This window comes from Equus przewalskii, chromosome 19 (genome assembly GCF_037783145.1).
Source record: "Equus przewalskii isolate Varuska chromosome 19, EquPr2, whole genome shotgun sequence".
Lineage (NCBI taxonomy): Eukaryota > Metazoa > Chordata > Mammalia > Perissodactyla > Equidae > Equus > Equus przewalskii.
In genome coordinates this window covers 33,297,305-33,318,511 of record NC_091849.1, presented here as the reverse complement: position 1 = coordinate 33,318,511, position 21,207 = coordinate 33,297,305, and the positions used below count along the sequence as shown (strand labels likewise).

The following is a 21,207-nucleotide window of genomic DNA, read 5'->3' as shown; positions in this document are numbered from 1 at the left end:
CTCTATACTCAACTGCCATTAGAAGAGATAAAATGAATATATCAACAAAAGCAGGTAAAGATAATAAAAGAAAAAGAGTAAATGAGGCAAAAAATAAACATGCAGCTAGGTGGTAGACTTAAATCCAACCATGTCAATAATTACATTAAGTTCATGTCATCAAATACTCTATTTAAAAGGCATAGATTGTTAGCGTGGATTAAAAAGCAAGACTTACCACAAGAAAAGCATTTTAAACATATGCTGCCCACAAGAAAAGCCATTTTAGGTGTACAGTATAGGTTGAAAGTAAAAGGATAGAAAATGATACACTTTGCAACTACTAATAAGAAAGATGGAGTGACTATATTAACATCAGACAAAGTAAACTTTACAAGTAAAGAATGTTACGAGATATAATGGGTGACACTTCATAAAAAAAGGAGTCAATACATCAAAATGACATATAATGCTAAGTGTGTGTGTCTCAATAATTGCCATATATACTTTGCTTTCAAATTCACAAGGAAAATACACCAAAAAATGCCACCTATATCGACATTGAAAACATTTTAATAAATTTAGAAAGCAATGATAAAACTAAACAACATTATTAAAAACAACCATCTAAAGACTCTGGAAATTGACCAAATGACATAAAAAGTGAGAAACATTCAATTAAGGAATTCTAAACCGAATCCTAATAATACATCAGAAGTCCGTAGTATTTTAGCCCAAGGCTGGTTCTAACTGCACCGTTTCAACTCCAATTCAGGTGGAGAATTTCTACTTGGGTGGGCAATCAGGTCATGGTATATGACAGCTCCTCTGTTCTGCCAGAAACGAGCATAAAAAAAAATCAATATCCTGGGGTGTTATAGAAAAAGCAGAGATCTTTGGGGGAAATAATCAGGAAAATCTAACATCTCAAGTTGCTAGAGGTCACAATACTTGTTGAGGCAAGCAACAAAATAGCAGATCAATCAGAAATTTAACAAGGGGACCCAGGGAATGAGACATCCAAGGAGAATCTTACTAAAATCCCATTTATCCCTGTTGGTCTGGAAAGCTGTGTGCATGAGCTGGCTACTCCTGCAAAGGAGGGATCAGGGAGGGTCTTAGGAAGTTAGTCATCCTTGCTGAATGTGAGGCTTTGTGGATGCAGAAAGTGAAAACTAGGACATGTCTATAAACTCCATGAAATTTGAAAACACTCCCCAAGTCACAGTGAGATCCAATGACAAAGCATAGAAGCCTTACTGTCTCAAGGTGTTTATGTACAACCTCTGATCCATCACTGCTGCTATTAAGTTATGGTGACCCATGGGTGACCCTAGGAAGGCAGTGTTAACAATAAAAACAAGAAGGGCCAGCTCTGTGGTGTGGCGATCGACTTTGGCTTGCTCCATTTCAGCGACTCAGGTTCATGAGTTCAGGTCCTGGGTGTGGACCTACACCACTCATCAGCCATGCTGTGGTGGTGACCCACATGCAAAATAGAGGAAGATTGGCACAGATGTCAGCTCAGGGCGAACCTTCCTCGGGTAAAGGGAAGAAAATTGGCAATGTATGTTAGCTCAGAGTAAATCTTCCTCACCAACAACAAATTTAACATAATAAAATTAAATGAAAAAAATAAATAGAGACAAGAATTATGAAAGAAACTGAGCAGAGACCCACAGTCTATATACCATGGGGAAATAGACTCCACAGGATTAGCCCAAGTCAGTCACTAAAACAAGCAACAAACAAAGAGCAAGGACATTCACTCCTGGAGGGTGTGGAATCAGAATTCAGAGTTAATACAGTGTACTACCTAAAATGTCAATGTTCAACAAAAAATATTACAAGGTATAAAGAAACAGGAAAGTGTTACCCATACACAAGAAAAAAGTCAACAGAACTTATCTTTGAGAGGGCCCAGATGTTTGCCCAGAAAAGCCTCCAAGAGAAGCTATTAGAAAGGAATTCTTATATACTACTGGTGGGAGTTGTAAATTGGTACAAACATTTTTTTAAAAAATTCTCTTTGGCAGAATCTACTAAAACTGAAGAACTAAGACCCTAAGACCTAGTGATTTCCCTAGTATCCTAGTGAATCCACACAACCAAAAGAATTATGTTTACTGTGCTCACCAAAAAGCATATAAAAGAATTGTTGCTGAGTAATGGGCATGCACTGCTCACTGTGATCTGAGCCAATTAACCACAGTGAGTTAGGGATCAAGAAAGGAAGCTTTAATTCTATTAGATGGCATAATCAGAAGAGGGGTGACTATGTGTCAAAAAACCCATCTTCAAGACGTACAGAATCTTGATGTAGTTATATAGGGAAAATGGGCAGTAAGGAGGGATTTACAAATGTCAGCCTTCAGGCATGATGGACTCCAGGGTCTTTCATTGTTTTTTTCTTCTGTCAGTGATGATGAATGTCTTATAGGTATGTTTCCTGCCTGTGGTCAGCCTGTTCCTGGAGAGAAATTCATAGAACAAAGTTTTAATTTATCAAGCTATAGGAGAGTGCATACATATGTGGAAGCCATAAATTGGGAGAGCATGTGAATTATTTTAGAGTACATGTGGAGCAGCAAGTTGTCACACAGAGGAGGGACTGGGGTCATTTAGTATAACAAGGTGGCCTCACTTATGTTCACTTACAGAATGGAACTAGTCATGGTAAATACAAACTGGAGAGACAAAATATACAGCAAGAGTAAAATATATCAATAAATTTAGGAATATATACACAACAGATATTTATTACAGGAATAAATGTTATGAAAATGAATGAACTGTTCTTACAGCAACAACATGAATGAATCTCACAAACATTTCTTCTTTTTTTTCTGATGTGGAAGGTTAGCACTGAGCTAACATCTGTGCCAGTCTTCCTCCACTGTATATGTGGGTCACCCCCACAGCATGGCTGACTAGTGGTGTAGGTCTGCACTTGGGATCTTAACCCATGAACACTGGTTTCTGAAGCAGAGTGCGCCAAAATTTATACCACAGGGCCAGCCCCTCACCAACATATTTCTGAGTGAAAGAAGCCAGATACACATGACTACATAGTGCATGACTTCACTCATCTAAAGTTCAAAACAGACAAAATTAATCCATACTGCTAAAAGTCAGAATGGTGCCACCCTTGAGGAGGAAGTCACTAGAAGGCAGTATGAGGGGACCTCTGAATCTGAGGTAAATATTCTATTTCTTAGTGTGAATCTTTGTCCAATTAATGTGTTCACTTTGTTAGCAACCATCCAACTGTACTCTTATGATTTATGCTCTAAGGCAGACAAGAAAATAATCTGTAAACTCTAATTACAGTGTAACTAGAAGACAGAAAATGCTATGAACTTTGAATAAACATATAAGCAGAGAAATAAATATTCAAGTCTAGCAAAGCCAAATTTGGAGACCATGTCAGAATGGCCAGAAGGACTGAAAAGAGAAAGAGTGGAGTGGGGACTAGCAGAAATGGGTGGAGAGAAAATTATTCCGTAATGATAACATTTTGTTCTGAGTGGAGAAATTAGGGAAGTAAGTCTGGGACATAGTATACAAGTGCACTGGTTGCTGTGGAATCTGAAAAAAGGAACTTTAACATGTAGAGAATCAGAGGGATGGTCTTTGGAAGGTGTTATGGGAAGTGAGATGATGACTTAAATGTTGGAGGCTCCCTAAGAAGCATTAAAGTAAAGGGGAAAAGGAGGCAAGTGGAGGGAATTAAATTACTTCCAGAAACAAAAGAGAATCACAAAATCAGAAGATATATAAACCTCTTCTCTTCCCTGAAGATTCCTGTTATTAATGGTGCTACACTTCACTGTACTAACAGTAGATTATGATCTTGAATTAAGAACCTAGTAAGCCACAATTCTTACCCTGACTTGCATACAACTGTTTTTACTGGTCCAGGAAACAGACATTCCAGAATGAACACAAAACTGCAGATGTGATCCACTAAAGCTTCTGTCAGATGACGCATATTCTCCAAAAACAAGAGCAAGAGCAACAAGCACATCGTCCACACCAGTGAAGCAGAAGAGCTGGAACACTGTCCCCAAACTGAATCAGGCTTTCATGAATTGAAAAAGATTCGAATTAGAACCTAAAGACCCAGGAATTAAATGGAAAGAACCTAGGAAGTCATGAAATCAGAGTTAATTGAACTCAGGAAGGAAGATCATAACTAGAAAAAGACAAAATCGTGTTAGAAGTGAAGATGAAATTACAAATGGATAATATATTTAAATTGAAGATACAACAAGAGGTACTGGCAAAACGGCAAAAAATGAGTCAAGGGGGCTGGCCCAGTGGCACAGTGGTTAAGTTCGCACATTCTGCTTTGGGGGCATGGGGTTCACGGGTTCAGATCCAGGGTATGGACCTACGCACTGCTTGCCAAGCCATGCTGTGGCAGGCATCCCACATATAAAGTAGTGGAAGATGGGCACGGATGTTAGCTCTGGGCCAGTCTTCCTCAGCAAAAAGGGGAGGATTGGTGGCAGATGTCAGCTCAGGGATGATCTTCCTCAAAAAAAAAAAAAAAGAATGACAATGAAACAAAACACATGAACAGTTATCAGTGATTGTATTGGTTTCTACTGCTGCATAACAGATTCCACAAACAGCAGATTAAAATAACATACATTTATTTTCCCATAGTTTCTGTTGGTCAGAAGTCCAGTCACAACCTAACTGGCTCCCCTGTGCGGGGTCTCACAGACTGAAATCAAGCTGTGGACAGGCCGTGTTTTTAACTGGAGACTTGAGTAGGGAAGAATCCACTTCCAAGCTCACTCAGGTTGTTGGCAGAGTTCATCTACTCAAGATGACAGTGCTGAGGTCCCTGTTTGCTGCTGGCTCCTGGCCAGGGGCCACTCTCAGATCCTAGAAGTCACCTACACTCTCTCAGATCCTCTGATAATATGGAATACATTTCAAAGCCAGAAAGAAGACTCTTTCTCTCCAGCATACTAAAATAAGTCTTACACAGCAAAACATAAACAAATTGACATCCCATGATCATTGCCCTAAACATTCTAATCAACAGAATGTCATCCTATCACATTTGCCATATAACATAATCTAATCAAGATGTGACATTGCTCACTTTGAGATATTATACTGGTTAGAAGCGAGTCACAGGTCACATTAACTTTCATGAGAGGAGATTATACAAGGGCATGACTCATTGGGGATCACCTTAGAGTGTGTCCACCCTCTGGCTCCCAACGATTCATTTCCCTCCCACATGCAACATACATCCATAGCCAACACATATCTTATAAATAGAAATGTATAAAGACAGGACACACGTTTCTGATCTGAAAGATCAGAAGCCAAAAACAATGGAAAACCAAGGAGACTGACTTAAAGCAAGAAGCTGAGTTTTGCGGGAAAGGCAGTGTAAGAGAGGAGATTTTGGCTAGGGAGATGGAAGAGAGACAAGCTAGAGAGAAGAAAATCTGAGCAGAAGCCATGAGGAGTAGATATTGGGGAAAGGGGCTGCTAAGGAACCTGTTATTTTAAAACCTACCCCGTGTGGCAAGATTCTCATTGCCACACTCTCAGAGACCTATATTACATTTCAAAATTTTGGAGTTATATTTCCTTTTTCTTTTTCATGTGAAATTACTAAAGCATGTTGATTCTACTGGAAGTTCATGAACTCTTACAGTCCTAGGACATTGACAGCTCTAAGGATATTAACCGACTTGCATTCACCAGCAGGTGGAGATATTGCACTTTAGAAATTCAAGGCAAGCTGAGGCTTTCCCTTCCTCTCTTTCACAAATCTGGGCTGGGAGAGCCTGGCATTCCTTCCTGGAGGGTGGCAACCCAGCCAGCTCTTATTTTCCTAACTATTCCTTCCACACTTCCCAAATATGATGCAATCTGAGACATGATTTTGAACGTTTGAGAAGCAAAGCAGCATGAAGTGGAGCAGGACTTAAAGCCTGCTTTTGCCTGAAGACCAAGGAGCTCAGTTTTTATGTTCCAACAGGTAAGAGATTGCTACTATAAAATTGCATGCTTAAAAAAAAGTCATCACTGCCATTACTCCAGTGCAAGCCACTATCCTTTTTCACACTGAGCTTTCATTATCCTGTCTTATCTAGTGCATTCTTGATACTTCAGAAGGAGTAATATTTTGTTTTGTAATACATATTAAAAATTACTAGAAGGATACATGTATATATTTTAAAAATTAAACAATAGAGATGTATTTTAACAAAATAGGAGCCCTTCAAGCCTTCTCATTACTCCAATAGAACATATGTACAAAGAAAGTACCCACGCATTCTGATTTTATTGGGTGATTTTAATATCAATAGTTGTGGAATTAAGTCAAATGCTATTTTTAGGGGGGGGAAGGAATCTAAGGATCAATGAATTTATAAGGGCTAAAATCATACACAGTTTGTTCACTGACCAAAATGAAATTAGAAATCAATGTAAAAATATATTACCAAATATCTGTAAACTAAAAAACACACTTCTTTTAAATACAGCATGGTCAGAGGAGAAATCAGAAGGAGATTTAGAAAGTATTTGGAGATGAATGAAATAAAACATAATATATCACAATTTATGCAATGCATCTAAATCAGTGTTTCAATGGACAATTCTGACATTAAAAGCTCATACCAGAAATGAGGAAAGATCTCAAATGAAGTAGGATTCTACCTTAAGAAGCTGGAAAATTGAGTAGCAATTGAAGTCCAAATGAAGCAGAAGAAAGGAAATAGTAAAGATCAGAGTGGGAATCAGTGACACTGAAACCATGAAAACACTTGAGAAAATCAATGAAACAAAAATGTAACTCTTTGGTAAGTTCACTAAAAGTGATAACTTCTAGTGAGACTGATCAGGAAAGAAAGAAAGAAAACACAATTTCCCAATATGAAGAATGACAGAAGGGCCATCTCTATAGACAGGGTAGAAATTAAAATTATAATAAAAGAGTAGATGAAACACTTTTTTATCCTTATAAATTGGGCCACTTAGGTGAAATGGGAAACCTTCTTGATAAAGACATGTTACAAAAGGTCACTCAAGAAAATGAAATAACCTAAAACAGCCCTATAGCTAATAAAGAAATTGAATTTGTAGCTTAAAATCTTCCCAAAGTAAATTCCAGGCCCAAGTGTTTTCACTGGCAAATTGTTCCAAGCATTTAAGAAAGATATAACATCATCACATAAATTGCATCAAATAGAAGAGGAAGAGATACATCCCAACTCCTTCTGTGATACCATCATTATCCTTATATCAAAATCGAAGACATTACAAGAGGAGAAAACTACAGACCAATATACCTCATGAGCATAGATGCAAAAATTCTTAATAAAATTTTAGCAAATCACATCTAACAATATAAAAAAAGAATAAGGTAGCATGACCAAGTGGCGTGCATACAAGGAAGGCAGGATTGCATTAACATTCAAAAATCAATCAATATAATTCACCATGTCAGACACACACAAAAAATTATTTGCTCAATTAATGCAAAACATGTATTTGACAAAATTAAACACCTGTTCATGTTAGAAATTCCTAGCAAGCTATGAATAGGAAGAAACTTTCTCAATCTGACAAAGGGCATCAAAGAAAAATCTACTGCTAACATCGAGCTTATTGATGGAAGAATCCCTCTAAGATTGAGACCCAGGCAAAAATTTCTGCTCTCACCATTTCTAGCCAATAGAATACTGGAGGTTCTATCCAGTACAAAAAGCAAGAAAAAGAAATAAGAGACATGCCAATTGGGAAAGACAAAATAAAACTCTCTTTATCACAGATAACGTGATTGACCCAATAAAACAGGAATTGGCTAACTTTTTCTGTAAAGGGTCAAATATTAAAATATTTTAGGCTCTGTGGTCTGCGAGACAAAATCAAAGATATTATGTAGACACTTATGTAACCATCCAAAATGTAACCATTTAAAAATGTAAAAACCATTCTTAGCCCATAAATTGTAAAAACACAGTGGTTGGCTGGATTTGGCCCGCTGGTCATAGTTTGTCAGTCCCTATAATAGAAAATTTTATGGACTCTGCAAAAAATCCAGTGTAAGGAAAAAAGTGAGTCTAGCAAGTTTGCAGGATATAAGTTCAATAAATATGATCAATCTTTTTCTATTTATTAGCAATGAACATTCAAAAATTGAAATATATAATTTTCATTTACATAACATCAAAAATAAAAAACACTTTGGAATAAACTTGACAAAAGATGTGCACAAACTGTGTACTGAAAACTATAAAACACTGCTGAGAGAAATCAAAGAATACCTAAATAGACGGAGATATTTATACCGTGTTCAAAGACTAGAAGTATCAACTATTGTTAATATACCAATTTTTCCATAATTGATATATAGTTTTGACACAATTGCAATCCAGTCCATATAGGCTTTATTGAAGAAATTGGTAACTTTATTCTTACATTTATATGGAAGTGCAAAGGACATAAAATAGCAAAAGTAATTTTGAGAAAGAAGGATAAAGTTGGAGGGTTTTACTACCTGATGTTTTTATACAGCTATATGAAGACAGTGTGGTGGTATTGTAAAGATAGCCATATAGATAAATGGAACAGGATAGAGATTCCAGAAATAGACATCTATGTGCATAATCAACTTTTTACAAAGGTTCCTAGGCAATTCAATGGGGAAATGATAATCTTTTTAACAAATAATTCTGGGAGGATTGGATATTTATACACAAAAAATTAAACCTAGAACCTTATCTCACACTTAATAGATACCAGGCATGATAAGTTCTGAGAAGGCAGAGATATCCACACAGCTTTTGCCCTTAGGAAGCTGACAGAAAAGATCTTAGTCAGCAACAATACAATTTATTACCATACAAAAATTAACTCAAAGTCGGTCATAGCCCTAAACACAACATGAAAACTATGAAAATTCAGTAAGAAAATGTAGGAGAAAATCTAGGTGGCTCGAAGTTTGGCAAAGATTTCATGAGCTAACAAAAAGCATAAACTGTAAAAGAAAAAGCCAGTAAATTGGACTATATCAAAATTAAATATTTTTGTTTTCCAAAGATATTATTACAAAAATAAAATATAAGCCACAGAATGGGAAAAATGTTTACAAATATCTGACAAATACCTTTGAACTTTAGTATATGAAGAACACTTACAACTCGGTACTAAGAGATAAAACAACCTCTTTAAAAATAGTCAAAAAATTTGAACCAACAGTTCCATCAAAGAGATAAATAGATGGCAAGTAAACACATGAAAAGATGCTCAACATTTTAAGCCATTATAGAAACACAAATTAAATTCACAATGCGATGTCACTATGTTCTCATTGGAATGGCTAAAATTAAAAAGACTAGGGCCACCCCGTGGCTGGGTGGTGAAGTTCACGTGCTCCACTTCAGAGGCTCAGGTTTTCACTGGTTCAGTTTCTGGGCATGGACATGGCACCACTCATCAGGTCATTCTGAGGTGGCGTCCCACACAGCACAACCAGAGACACTCACAACTAGAATATACAACTATGTACTAGGGGGCTTTGGGGAGAAGAAGAAGGAGGAGGAGGAGGTGGAGGAGGAGAGGGAGGGAAAGGGGAAGGGGAGGAGGAAGAGGATGAGGAAGAAAAAAACAGAAGATTGGCAGCAGTTGTTAGCTGCAGGTGCCAATCTTAAAAAAATAAATAAATAAAAATAAAAAGACTGACCATACTAAGTGTTGACAAGGATGTGAAACAACTAGAACTCTCTTACAGTGCTGGTGGGAGTGCCAAATGGTACCAAAATCACTTTGGAAAATAGTTTGGCAACTTTTTAAAAAAGTAAACAACACATATATTTTTAAAGGATTCCATTCCTAGGTATTTGCCCAGAAGGAAAAGAAATATATGTACATGCAAAGACTTGTACAGAATGTTCGTAGAAGAGTTATTTGCAATAGCCAAAAACTGGAAACAATTCCAAGTATCCATCAACAGATGAGTGGATAAAGAAATTGTGGCATATGTATACACAATGAAATACTACTCAACAATAAAAAGGAAGAAATAAATCATTGATATATGCAACAACATGATTGAATCTCAAAAGAAATGCTGAATCAAAGAAGATAGAAATAGAGTACTTGTATGATCCTACTTACATAAAATTATAGAAAATACAAACTAGTTTCATAAAAAGTTTTAGAAAATAGTAACTAATTGATAGAAAGTAGTTTAGTGATTGCTTGAGGATTCAGGGTAAGGATGGTTTACAAAGAGTCACAAAGAAGTTTTAGGAATGACGGCTATGTTCACTGTCTTGATTGTGGTGATGGCTTTATGGACATATTCATATGTCAAATCTCATGAAATTATACACTTTAAATATGAGCAGTTTATATGTCAATTACGTATCAATAATGCTATGTAAAAAAAGAGAAAGTGAAAGTGTATCTAGAAACCCATCTATGAACAGAGTTTATTTCTCCATTTATCTATATTTTTTTATGAACCTCTATTAGATTTCTCAATTTTTTCATGATTCTACATGTATATTTCATTTCATATCTTGATACTTTACTTTTTATTTCTATTATAAATGGAAAATTTTCTGCAAGTACATTTTTCTTATATGCCTTCTTATTGCTCATGGTTTAATCTACCAGAGGCATGTGATGCTGCCTCCCGTCTGTAGCAGAGCTCTTAGCCATCAGGTGTGGGTGCTAAGAGTCTGTGTGCATCAAAGAGGTCAGGAGAGTGGCTAGAACATTCTGTTGTACTTGGATGACCCTCTTTCCATTGTTGGCCTGAACTTGTTGCTAGAAAATAGCTTTTATATTCCCAAACAATATACTTTGAAACTTGTAAAGTCATTGTGTCATAATTGCCTCCACATAACAAGAAAATATTCTATGATAAAAGCATAATCAGAGGAAAAATTAAAAGCAAAGCATATTAGAAAGTTAGTTATAAAATAAATAGATAAATGTAGTGACAGAAAAGCTAAGGGTTATTCTTGCCCAGCTATCCTTGCTGATAGTCTTTAAATTCACATGGAAAAGTCTTTAAAATGGAATGGATTTTGATTGTTATTTTAAATCTTAGACTATGAGACTCTCTTTCCATTAACTCTTTTACTATATGACCTCACAGATATTTGTCATTCCTAATGATTCTACACATTTCTTGACATGTTTATTTTATGCTCTATTTCCCCTTAATTGCAGCTCTGTGCTTTGTGTTGGCCTTCTTAGTGATTTAGTCTGCTAGAGACAAGTGATGTTGCCTTGATCTACTCCTCATTGACTGGAGAGGAAACCATTATATGTTTGAAAACAGCTCTGTAAAGTCTCTTTGTGGTCAATATCTTCATTTGAATGTTAGAGTGGAGTGTTATGTTTAAATTTCAGAGTTTTGGGGAAAGGAAGAATTTATAAGAAGCCATTTTGGGACCAATCTGGTGGTGCAGTGGTTAAGTTCTTGTGCTCTGCTTTGGTGGCCCCAGGGTTTGCCAGTTCAGATCCTGGGCACAGACCCACAGACAGCTCATCAAGCCATGCTGTGGTGGCATCCCTACATTCTATACAAAATAGAGGAAGATTGGCACAGATGTTAGCTTAGCAACAATCTTCCTCAAGCAAAAAGATGAAAACTCGCAATAGATATTAGCTCAGGGCCAATCTTCTTCACAAACACAGAAAAAAGAAGCCATTTCATACATGTGTTTATCATCCAGGGTGCCTTGCCTCTACGAGATTACCCTAATCTGAAGGAGAGGTGATAGAGTCACCAGTAGGATGAGGGGACAGATACCATTTTAGATCTCCAAGTCACAATCAGGACAGGGATCTTAAACTAGGAGTGGCCCAGCACTAACATGTATTACAAGAAATAAGTGAATATAAATGTCAGCAGCTTAATATGCTTCCTTGTTTGGGAAATTCAGGAGATAGTTATCATATGAAGGGGTCAAATGAACATCAGGCTCAAGTGAACATCATTTATAATGCAGCTGTGTCTTTGCTCCTGTCTTTAATCAATGAAAATGGATGATGATTCCTGACCCATTGGTGAGTGGCTAATTCTCACAACTTCTGGTCAACCAAAAGATTCCATGGTGTATTAGTGAGTTAGAACGAAATACAGCTGGGGGTAGGGGAAATGTGCCCAAATGCCTCCCCAGTTGTCTGGGAGCTTATTCATTTTCTAAGGAATCTAAGGGAATGGTCGAACTCTAGTACAAAATGACTGCTGGTTCAATTCCCCCTCCCTTCCTTCATTCCATTCAATATTTTTTTAAAAAAAAAAGTGCTTGGCTTCTTTCTGTCACAGCCTTTTGGCACTGGGACCCTCTTTCCAATCCATGGGTTGCCTTTTCAGACATGCTGGTGAGGAACTGCAGAGAGATTATCAGATAGCCCTCCAGCCACAATAATATAACACTATTTATTATTCTGCTTTTATTATGGAGAATTTTATATGCCAAGTACCTTTCTATGTACTTTATGAATATTGGTTTACTGACTTCTTACAATCCTTGGAGGAGGTATTAGGATAATCGTCATTCACATTTACACATGAGGAAACTGGTATAGAGGAGTTAACAAGCTTGTGTGATGTTGCAACATTAGTAAATGATAAACCCACAATTCAAATACAGGCAGCGTGATTCCAGAGGGGCATGTTTAACCATTGTGTGACACTGTCTCTCATAGACACTGGGCCAGTCGTTCAGGATCCTCACTTTCGTTATTCATGTGAGATAATTGAATATGGGTTTGCCTAGATCTTCTTTCACTTTACCCTGTATTCAGGACCAGTCCTGTCTCAGGAAATGGAAATTTGAACTGTTGTTGCTGACTAAGCTCTTTTCTGTTAGTTCCTTAAGGGGCAAGGTCTGGGTGGACATCTCTGTGTTCTCAGTACCTATTATAATGTCTAGTATCTGTTAAGTAGAAGCCTAATAATGAAATTAAATACTTTATAAGTAAACGTACACATATAGGCATGAATGTGTGAATGTATCCAGTACAGAAACTGCATGGACTAGAAACCTGAAACTATCTTTATGTGGACATTATATGAACTGACATCCTATCTGGCTAGTAAAGCTTGTCTTCTCACATCAAGATAATTAACTATGGTCAATTTAGGCTGAGAGAGGCAGGCTTTGTACATGCACCAGGATGTGGTGAGCACTTCTGACAACTCCCTTCCCCCACACAGGAGGGTGCCCTGTCCTAGTCAGCTTTCCTATCTCCACATCTGGATACCCCTAGTCTTAATGGGTTCAAGGTTTACATCATGTGGAAAATGTGAGAGTTTTGTCTCTTTTCTTTTCATTTTTTAGTGAAGTATGATACAAAGTCACTGTTTTAATTCTTTGAGATGAATCTTTTTCTTTTTTAAGTAGTGAGGTATATATGAGGGAAATGAGAAATGTGGATGACAACGTCCATGTAAAAAGATTGAGAAGTGGGTTCAGCAGTTCAAATCAGATTGAAAACTGTAAATATGTTGCCTTGATGGTAGGAGGCACCACAAGCCTGGTGGAGATGAACAAAGGGACAGAGTAGGTAGAGGTGGTCTCTCAACTTTAAGGGTTCATATATTGTTGTGACTAACAGCTTCACATACAGATTTCATTTAACTGCTGTGTTTTTAAAACCAATCACAATAGACCTGTCAGTCCATATTAGAAGCAGGAAGAGGAGGGGCCACGCCCAGCGGCATCGTGGCTCCACTTCCCAGGCAGCCCAGTTTGGATCCCAGGTGCAGACCTAGCACCAATCATCAAGCCATGCTGTGGCAGCATCCGACATACAAAACATAGACAAAGATTGTCACAGCCGTTAGCTCAGGGACAGCCTTCCTCAAGCAAAAAGAGGCAGATTGGCAAAGATGTTAGCTCAGGGCCAATCTTCCTCACCAAAAACAGACAAAGAAACAAACAAACAAAAGAAGCAGGAAGAGCAGAAAACAAGATCACTTTTATTGTATTGCAGATCCTTGAGTGACGTTTTATTCCTTCTGGCTTCGAAGATATAAGTGTAGTTTAGATATAAATAGAAAAATGTTGAGAGGGTTGAGATCATAGTGAATAGGCTAATTTGCAAATATTTTTAAATTTAACATATGGTAAATTTGTTATTAAATGTCAATTAAATGTCCTTCTAAAATATTGTTTTGATGGTCTGTGTGTGTGTAATTGTGCCATAATTCATTAACTTTGCCCTTTAAAATTTTGAATATTTATGGGAACTAATTGAAAGCATCTTTACTGAAGGGTTGGTCCTCAACTCTGCTTCCACCCCTACTATAGAATGAGAGCATCCGTTTGTTTACCATACCCTCCCTCCACCCCCCAACTAAAAGTTTGCAAGTTTCCTTTTTGCATATTTGAGTTTCCTAAAGAGAAAAACTTATATTATGATATTTCCAGCGAGTGAGCCAAATAAACCCAAAGCCCAACTTTTCGTAAGCCCCTTAGTGATACAGTCTCTTAAACTTGCTCTTAAGGGTCTCCATTATAAACATGAACTAATAACCAAGAAGAGCATATATTTTTTGGAAAAACAATGGTGTAATAAAGAGGGACTAAATAAACAAAAAGAAAATATGACTTTGGAAGTAAGGTGGAGAACAAAAACAATTTAAACAAACAAACACATTATTATTATTCTCGAAGATTTGAAATGCTATGAAAAAAATAAACAGAACAAGAAAGTTCTTTAGAAAATGTAACAGTGTAGCAAGAAGAGAGATAATTAAAAAGTAACATTGCAGTAACAGGAGGAAATGCATGTACTTGGTTAGTTTTGCCTATTCATTGTTTTGAATGACTTTTAAAATAATTTAGTTCTGCGATTGTCCCTTTTTCGTAGAATTTTATTTTTTTATATGGAAGTAATATTTTATAGCCTCATGTGAATGTTTTTCCATTTCATTTGTAAAAATGTAAAACAGAAAAGTTGCAAAAATAAGAATAGTATATACATATTATGTATATAATTTTTTTCTGAAATTGTACACATCATGGCCCTTTATCCTTAAATACTTCAGTGTGTATTTCATAAGAACAGGACATTCTTTAACAGAACCAGAGGATAGCTATCAATTTCATTAAATATAATAATTTTATCTAATCTATCGTTTGTATTCTCATTCTCATATAGATTTTTTTTGAAAATACATTAAGTCCAAAATTATATTCCCATCTGTGAACATGGTATGTCTCTTCAATTATTCATAGTTTTATGCTCTATAGTGGAATTTTGTAATTAAATCTCTATAGTTCTTTGTGGAATTTATTTCTTGCCATTTTATATTACTGTCCCTATTTTGACTGGGAATTTACCCCATCTCTCTCAGCCTCCCCCCCGCCACTGCTACTGTATATTTTATTTGTGCTCATTAGTATCTTGAATTGCCTGAGACAAGTGGTGCTGCCTCCTCACATATTCCTCACTGGTTGGAGAAAAATGTATTCAGTGATATTAATGGCTTCATCTAACCACAGCTTCTGCAACGGTTCTTTAACATCACCCTTTGTCTTCAATCACAAATTTTGTCAAGCAACTGTTTCTAATGCCTAGACAGTCCCTTTCCTCCTGCAAGAACTGTTTGTGTAAATCTCTTCTCTTATAACCTAGTTTGCTTTTCTTCATATGTTAGGATCCTGGCTACTATTAGGCTGCTGTCACTGCTAATTGGAGGTGGAAAAAAATACTTTCTTGCCCTACAGAACATATTTTCCCTTAAGTTCTCAGAGTAAATTTTGAAGTGGTCTACCCATAGATTAGACTTCTAGTAGTAACTATTATCTTTATTCTAGCTACGAAGATTATCTGTTCCAACAGGTAGGATTATCAAGGGGGTATAGTTGGGAGCATTCAAATAGTTTTCAGAGGACTACTTGATTTGAAAAGAACTCATCAAGTTAATGTTTCAAGAACATTAATAATTGCTTTTTAGAAGTTTCCTTGAAAAAGTACAAGTAGTCAGGAAATCCATATTAATGTAGCAATGTCCAAAGATATGCAGTCTGTATGAAGACAAGGGGTTTGTGTTCAGAGACAGACTATACACAGAAAGCCAAGACAATGTCTCAATATCTGCAAAAGGCTTGGTCAGGAACAGTTAACTCCAATATGAAGGAAGATGCTAGAAATGAGCAAACTAAACTTGAATAGAGTCTGAAAACATGTCTCAAAATAGAGACCAAAAGACAGCCACCTGCCAGACAGCAACCTGAAGCCTGCTATAGATGCTAGGATGGGTTCCAGAAATGAGCTAACAGTGAAAAAACCATTGAAATCATGGGAGAGAGTGAAAAGAAAAATATGAGATAGCATAAAAGGTCTATATCTCTCATTAATTCCAGTAATGCAAGCAGACTGAACTTGTGATTAAAAGACAGAGATTGACAGATTGAACACAAAAATATAAATTTTGGTGATCCTGTTTAGAAGGCCTATGCCTAAGACATAAGGCCATCTAAGAGATTGAGTGTGAAAGATGGAAAGCAAGTACTAACTAAATAAAAAATGGTATTGGGGGCTGGGCCCGTGGCCAGTGATTAAGTTCGCGTGCTCCACTTCAGTGGCCTGGGGTTCACGGGTTCATATCCTGGGTGCAGACCTAGAGCTGTTCATCAAGCCATGTTGTGGTGACATCCCACATAGAGGAACTAGAATGACCTACAACTAGGATATGCACTATGTGCTGGGGCTTTGGAGAGAAAAGAAATAAAAGAGGAAGATTGGCAACAGATGGTAGCTCAGGGTGAACCTTCCTCACCAAAAAAAAAAATTTTCAAAACATATTTTGAAAAACAACTGGTATGGATATATTAGGGTCAAAAAATAAATTTTAAGGAAAAAAGCATTGTAGGAGAGAAAGTCTCATTCTGTAATAATAAACATTTACCTTATCAAGAAAACATGGTATTTATAAACATATGAGCATCTAATATAATAACCTCAAAGACATGGATCAAAATTAATGCAATATATAGGTAGAAAATAATAAATATACCATTGTAGCAGGATATTTTAATATACCCCTCTCAATTCTTCACAGGTCATGCAAGCAAAGGATACAGAAGATGTAAACAACACAGTTAGTAAGCTTCATCTAGTGTACTTAGATATTCTGCAAAGCTATTGTCAAGGTTCTTATACATATATTGGGTGTTGGATTCACCAGTGCTTATTAGATGACTGAAAACAAAAAAAAATCATGGACTAAAAATGAGAGTGAGTCATGAACAAGGATTATAATCATTAAAAATCTGTGTACCTTATATGTGTATGCAGGAGAGAGAGAGAGAGAGAGAAAGAAAGAGAGAGGAGGAGACTGGGATACATTTGACTCTACAAATAGCCATGACTTTCATTTTAATAAAAATAGTCCTGAAATCCAGCTAGTGTACAAGTTTCCTTCCCAAACCACCCTCGTTTTTGAGCATCTGAAAATAGGACAAACCACTCAGCTGACTGATCTGAGTTTGCATCACCTGATTCTCCCCCTCCAATCTGTGTCCCTCTTTCTCCCAGTTTCCATGGTTCCCCTACAACAGTTTTTCCATTTACTTCTCCATATTTGTTCTCCACTCTTTTCTGTCTTTCTCTGTGCTCCCAGCTGCTGATCCATATGGAATTGCCTCCTGGATTCTGGTTTGATGTGAGCAATGAAGAGCACAATCAGGGGACTGGAGGCAGGGAGGAAAGTGGGCTAGCCTTTATTCTCCACACTCCACCTCTGGGTGGGCCATGGAAGGCTGGTAGTTTTACTCAACCATAATGCCACATATGCTATCAGGTGGCTCTCTCTACATGGTTCTCTCTGCCTCCAAGAACCTTTTATCATTCTTTTCTCTCATCTCTTCAGGCTTGAGGGTGGTAAGAGTGCCCCTGCTACCCCTAGCTCAAGATACTTCTCTGTCCCTGTCATTTGCCCACACTCTGATGGTCATAGCTTTGTAAATAGATCCTTTATTACACTCTCCTTAAAATAATCAATTTTTGCCATCTTGTTCCTGTCAAGAACCTGACTGATATACATTTAAATCCAACTTGCAACTGCTTCTCTTCTCCCAGAATGTCCCACTTGTTGTTCGCTGACAAAACCTGAGTAGTTGCCCCTTGATAGAAGCATGAAATCCCAACGTCTACCACAAGCATGAGTCCAGGTCAGAAAACATCGATAATTTCCATCTGTGGTGTAAACAAATGAAGCTCTAGGATGAAGATAAAACATTACTTTTCAGAGTGAGCAATGGGTAGTAAGAATGTAAGAAATCAGAGCCAGCCCTGATGGCCTAGTGGTTAAAGTTTGGTGCTCACCCCTTCAGCAGCCTGGGTTCACTTCACTGTTGCAGAGTCACATCACTTGTCTGTCAGTTGCCATGCTGTGGCAGCAGCTCACATAGAAGGAGCTAGGATGACTTACAACTAGTATTTACAACCACGTACCGGGGCTTCCAGGGAGCAAAAAAAACAGGAAGATTGGCAACAAATGTTTGCTCAGGGTGAATCTTTCCCTTCACAAAGAAAGAAAGAAAGGGAGGGAGGGAGGAAAGGAAGGAAGGAAAGAAGGAAGGAAGGTTGGAAGGAAGGAAGGAAAGGAAGGAAGGAAGGGAAGGAAAGTAAGGGAGGGAGAGAGGGAGGAAGGAAGGAAGAAAGAAAAAGAAATAAAGAAAGAGAAAGAAAGAAAAAGAATGCAAGAAATCAGGCAACCTATCAATACTGTGACATGAGCTCTCTAGGGAAGAACCTCTACCTACACTAAACGCACAAAAAAATGCCAGAAGATTATCACAATAAAAATATAAAAGAAAAGGTAAAAATTCAAGAGGAGAGATCTATAGATATCGGAAACAAAGAAGGAAATCCCAGCTACAGTGGAGTGGAAGCTGAAACTTCACATTTCATGGAGATCCTGGAAGAGAGTACACCACACTAAAGAAGCTAGAATTATTTTATGCATACGTGCAGTGTTGTGCTGGAACCAGCTCATACAGCTTGCAAGAGCAAATTGTTTCATGAATTTTGTTGTTAATTGTTAAGCACAGCCATTGTTAAAAATTAAATTACGTAAATTTATAATCTGCATTAAAATCCAAAGAAATAAATACTAAAAACTTCTCACTTCCTAATTATTTTACTACGTGTTACTATTATACGTGCTCCTGAGGTTATTCACAGCTATTGTGGGGACATGTTGGAAATGCTGTATAACAGTGTGCTACTGTGCATCTCCTCCCAACTCTGCATTCAGTGAGGTCAGGTTGGAAACTTGAAATCAGCTATGGCAGGAGCGTTTATGCTATGGAAATCACCTAATGCTATAAATCAAGACTTGACTTACTGTTTTGTTGATTATCTACATCAGAGGTCAACAAATCTTTTTCTTCATGGAAAGATAGGAAACATTTTAGGCAGGCCACATGGTTTCTGTCACAACTACTAAATTCTGCTATTGTAGTGCTAAAGCTGCCATATATAACATAAATAACTGAGCATGGTTGTGTTCCAGTAAACTCTTATTTACAAAAACAGGTGGGGCCTACTTGCTGTAGTTGGCAGAACTTAGTTTAGACTTAAGAAAATATTGGATGCAGATTAAGCTTAAAAATGTATCATGTTTGTAGCCACTATATTACAAATAGCACAAAAACATGAGGAAATGTCCTTTCAATATTTGAAAACTACTATCTGATTCAGCAAAGAAATTGTTCACATCACTGGCAAATGAGTGAAGTTTTGACATGTCTCTGTGGTTTCATTTTGCCTTCCTCATGAATGTAAACAAAAATATCTATCCTGTTCATAAAAATGAGACTATAAGAACTTGATCTCCTACTACTGCAAAAATACCACAGTAAGGAATTGACCCAAAAACTGATCCAGGATCACAAAATTTCTGGGCACTATAATAGAAAAAATAGAGCCACTTGCTGGGGGCACTTATACAACCAGGAGTATACAGGACTTCCATAAGAGAAAGAAAAGCCCTAATTAAAATGAGATCACAATAAAAAGCACAAACCCAAAACATGGAACATATAGAATAATCACAAGCAGATGAATGAAGAGGACTTCTGATCAAACTGGTAGCAAAACTTTAAAATTTGATAAATCCATCTACTCCCCAGATGCAGCACAGAGAGATAAAATGTAAAAGGAGGTACAAACAAAAAAACGGGGTTGCAGGTGGGCACATGCTGCCCATGTTAGAGCTAACAAAGGATAGATGTGGAACCCCATTTTCCACTCCCATCAGCTACACTAGCAGGCCCAGTTTCTCTTGGTCCCTTAGAAACAAAGAGTGACCCAGGCCCAACATTTCCTGACCTCGCCACAGCAGCAGGAGGCAGCTCACATAGGTGCTCCTCTCCCTCTGTCACACAGAAAAGAACAAGCAAGAAGCCTTTCAGCTGTGGGGAGCCTGGAGACCAGACCAAGGGTAAATTCCTTTCTTCCCTCAGGCTGATAGACCCCATCCTCCACCTAGCAGCACTGGTTGGCCCAAAGAAGTGCCTTCCACGCACCTCATGGATAACACCAGCTATAATGAATGGGAACTCCAGTGGTAAAAAGTGAATGAGAGGCCAGTCCCAAGGCCGAGAGGTTGGGTTCATGTGCTCCACTTCAGTGCCCAGGGTTCACTGGTTAGGATCCTGGGTGCAGAACTACACACCACTCATCAAGCTATGCTGTGGTGGCATCCTACATAGAGGAACTGGTGTGACTTACAACTAGGATACACAACCATGTAATGGGCTTTGGGGAGAAAAAAAAGTGAAGGAAATAGACCACAATAGCACTGCGAGGGCTCCAGAAACACAATGGCTTTTAAAACCATAGTCCCCAAAATTAGGCCAGGACATATGTGCTAAGCCCCAAAATGGTGACTGCCTGCTAAAGTAAAAGATTTGAATAAGATTCAGAGTCTCCTAACATAATAGCTAAAATGTCCAAGATACAATAAAATATTACCTTTGATGTACCAAGAATCAAGAAAAGAGCTTGAATGAAAAAAGACAATCAACTGGTATCAATACTAAGATGAATACTTAGATGATACCAACACTTGGATGTTGGAAGTATCTAACAGGAAATTTAAAGAAAGCATCCATCACAAAATGCTTTGACAAGCAATTATGAATTATCTCAAAACAAATGACAATAACAGAAAATCTAAGTAAAAAATAGAAGTTATCGAAATGA

The 21,207-nt window shown here is 37.4% G+C and overlaps 1 long non-coding RNA gene across 1 annotated transcript in view; it reads left to right on the top strand.

The window, feature by feature from the left end:
* The window catches only part of LOC139077484 (uncharacterized), a 157,059-nt gene extending 145,649 nt beyond the window's left edge, over positions 1 to 11,410 (top strand). Inside the window, exon 3 of the long non-coding RNA XR_011530051.1 lies at positions 11,230 to 11,410. This is a non-coding gene — a long non-coding RNA (uncharacterized lncRNA). The remainder of the gene's footprint in view (positions 1 to 11,229) is intronic.
* Positions 11,411 to 21,207: the final 9,797 nt, after the last annotated feature.